The sequence below is a fragment of the Tupaia chinensis genome, unplaced genomic scaffold (genome assembly GCF_000334495.1).
Source record: "Tupaia chinensis unplaced genomic scaffold, TupChi_1.0 Scaffold145396_1, whole genome shotgun sequence".
Taxonomy (NCBI): Eukaryota; Metazoa; Chordata; class Mammalia; order Scandentia; family Tupaiidae; genus Tupaia; species Tupaia belangeri.
Window position 1 is genome coordinate 4,001,401 of NW_006205257.1, and position 3,924 is coordinate 4,005,324.

Genomic DNA, 3,924 nt, shown 5'->3' on the forward strand with positions numbered 1-3,924 from the left:
TCACCTGTGCCCCCCAAAGTCCATGCCGGGAAAAAAAAAAAAAAAAAAAGCCCTGCCCATTCCTTGAAGGCCAACGCAGCTAGCATGCTCTCTGAATACCTTTCCCCTACTTCCATTCTTCGTTATTCTTCCCATCCACTGCTTTCCTATGTTCATGGGGATAACATAATCCTTACCCCATGCCACCTTCTGTATGCTGTAAATTCTTGGAATGTCTAATTCGCCTTTATTTGGAGCATCCAACATAGCAAATGACAGACCCAGAGCTCAGCTGAGTGACAGGTGAGTCCTTAACCATCCTGTGCTGAGAGTTCTAAGCTTGTTGCCCAAGTGGAAGGGAAATAAAAGGAAAGGGACAAACAGGAGAATAAAATTCCAATTTTAGGATCAAATGCCCTATGTCTTTAGCCCCTCTGATGACATGATATGACCAAGGTAGCTGTAGTAGCTACTAAATGAAGGCCCCAAACTGCCACTGAGGTTAAAGAGATCTGATGACCTGAGTTAGTCCCCGAACGAGGCTGGGTTCACTGGGGAAACACCCTTCTCAGGTCTCCCCACACACAGGCTACGAGAATGATGAAAGACGGACATTATCTACATTCTAAATACATATAGGTTAATGAAAAGATCACTATTTTCTGGTAATCCATAATTCTCCCAAGATAAAGGACGCCTTCCTGTACAATCGAGAGCCAATAGCCACTTGGACTGGAGTGGCCTTGGTTTCAGCTCCTGGCTGTGTTTTGACATTTCAAATTTGTAGAGGTCATGTGTGCAGCGGGAATGGCTTGCTAGAACACTGATGATAATATTCCTGGCAGGCTCAGGCGCTGGAAATTCCGGTTTCAAGATATCTCATTATCTGCAGGTGCCATAATGGGAAGCTGAATGCAGAGCTGTCAATCACAAAGGAACATTTGGAAACGCAGCAGCCACATAAAAGCTTTTCCTGACTTACCCCCTCAGCTCAGAGAAGGAGGGAAAGAAGCTCAAAGAAATCATCTTGCAAGCAGTTCGGTGGCATCAAACCTAACAGGGTGGACTTGACCAGCTGATGTATCTGGTGCCACAGACAGCAAGCCCCATAGAGCATTTCCTTGTCTGCAGAACTGAGCCTCAGAAAGGCACCACTCCAGAGGGAGTGCGGGCTCCCCTGTCTGCTGACCCTAGGAGTTCCACCGGCTAGGCCGCACCATGAAGGCACAGTCTACTCACTCACCGCCAGGACCAGATGCATTCCTGGGTTCGCTACAATTAAGCACCTTGAGAAGAGGAAGAGTAGGGATAGATAGACATTAAAAGACTCAGGGTAGAGCCATCACAGGCACTTGGCATTAGCAAGAGAGGGATTTGGAGAACTAGGGGACTGCAGTGCTACGATGCTTTCATTGTTGCTGTTTGGCTCCATACTGGGGGTTCATCTTGAGAAAGTCTCAAAAATCCTCAAAGCAAAGCTAAATCTGATGTATTGTAATTCCTTTAAAAAGAAAACCTCTTACCTAAAAAATGAGCATTCAAAAAGGGAACCGATAAGCGAAGAGGCAGGGTACCTTCATTTAGCAAGGTTTTTTTTTTTACTTTTTAAAAAAATTTTATTATTATTATTATTTGCTATGAGGTGCTTGCACTCACCGAAGAGACAGAGAGACAGAGACAGAAAGCAAGAAATCTCTCCCTCCTCCATGGCGGATGGCCATGCTGCAATCCCTTCTCCTCCATTTTCCTCTCAGGATCCCAGACACACACGCACATGCAGCTGGCATAAGCTTTAAGCCCCCGAGTCCGGGACTTGAACTATGGTCAACTACGTGGGAGTTCAGCGATGTAACCACTATGCCATCTGTTGGTCCCAGCAAGGTCCCTGATAACTTTGTGGGCTGGGGACTCCTAGGTGCCTTACGAATGAGACACAAAATAAAGGGACTTCAGAATAAAGATTTTCCTTGCAAGGATCCATGGGCCGAAACGAATGAACTTGTTTCACTTTCGCTCAGAGCTCGAGCCTGCACATAGGCTAGAGATGGGGCCACGAGTGCAGACAGCTCCTGAGACAGACAAATGACACCAAGTGCTGAGGACCAGGCAGGCTCCACCAGGAACTCAGCATCGAGGGCTCTTTCAGAGCTGCAGCTGCCACTCAGCTCTTGCTGCCTTTTCCAGGATGAAATGATTGGCCAGCCCTACTGAGCTTTCAAAAACAGGTGGAAATTCAATTTTTAATTATTTTTCTTTTTCTAATTCTGACAACTGATTTAGGCTTTAAGAGTAACAAAAGAAAAACACTATGTTGTGGACCTTCCATTTACTACTTCTCCAATAAGAACTAAAAGGTTATTCCCACGTGGTAGAATGTCACTAGGTTATTTTTGCAATGAGTCAATAATTGTATCCTACTACAGGAAGTAACTTCAGTTATATGAATGGCTTTTCTTTCATATAAAGGGGCCCTCAGAAGTTCATGGAGAATGAATTCTATGGAAAATGATACATGGGTTTCAGAAACTTTTGCACCATTTATCCATGAATTTATTTCCTAAGGTGATTGCCATAGGGCGTGTGTGCTCACCAGGCAGAGACAGAGACAGTGAGAGGGAAAGTGAGAAATCACCTCCCCAATGGGGGATGGCTATGACACCATTTCTTTTCCTCCATTCTCCTCTTGGAATTTTGGGCACACATGCACACACACCCTGCATGAGTTTCAAGTCACTGGGTCTAGGATTTGAACTGTGGCCAGCCATGTGGGAGTCCAGTGTCTTTTAACTACCACACCACCTGCTGATTCCATCCAAAACCTTTTTGGAAGTCCCCTTGTATAAGATTATCTTTATTTTTATTTATTTATTTATTTATTTTTGAGAAAGAGATTTTTGCTATAAGGTGCATTCACTTGCCAGAGAGTCAGAGAGAGACAGAGAAACAGAAAGCGAGAAATCATCCCTCAGGGGAAATGACTATACAACAATCCCTTCTCCTCTCAGCATTTTGGGCATCCACTCACATGCACCCAGAATGAGTTTAAGTCACCAAGTCTGGGATTTGAACTCTGATCAACTGTGTGGGAGTCCAGCAACATGACCATTACGTCACCTTCTGGTCCCAATATAAGATAATATTTATCCCTAATTGAATCCTTCTTCCTTTCCTTCCCCTCTTTTTCTCTTCTCTTCTCTTCTCTTCTCTTCTCTTCTCTTCTCTTCTCTTCTCTTCTCTTCTCTCCTCTCCTCTCCTCCTCCCTCCCCCTCCTCCCTTCTTTCTCCTCTCCTCTCCCCTCCCCTCCTCTCTTCTCCTCCCCTCCCCTCTCCTCTCCTCTTCTCTTCTTTTTTTTTTTCTTTTCTTCTTTTCTTCCTTCATTGTTCCCTCAGAGTTGTTGATCTTTAGCTGTGTACCTGAGCCATGCAAGGTGTTGCTAAAACAAGATGAATAAAGTTTTCCGTAAGGATCTCAGAGTTTGGCTGGCAAGAGAGACCGTACACAGGAGAATACTCACTAGATTAAGTGGATGTGGCCAAGGCCTTGCCCCAGACCTAATAGGAGAGGCCACCTGCTGCTAGGTGCTGAGAGGGGGCCTGGCACCTCTGTCCCTTGGCAAAGTTCCTTGTTTGTTCCTGAGGACAGAGAAGATAGGAAGTAACCACCATGGGAAATGCACAAGTGGTATTTACTTACTCAATAGTGGTGTTCACAGAGGGCTCCGGGTCACTTTTCTGTACACGGAAAAGGTTACTAGGTTTGGGGAGTGAGTAAATACCCCAGAAAAGATGAGACTCTAGGGAAGAAAAAAGATGAACAGCATGAGAGGGTGGGACAGCTTTCCCTTCCTTGCTACTGGGCTTTCCCCGGTGAGAGGACTAGGCTTTGTTCTATGATGAGGACAGACCACAGAATAGGGCGGAAGCGCAATCTCACTGTGTAAGAATG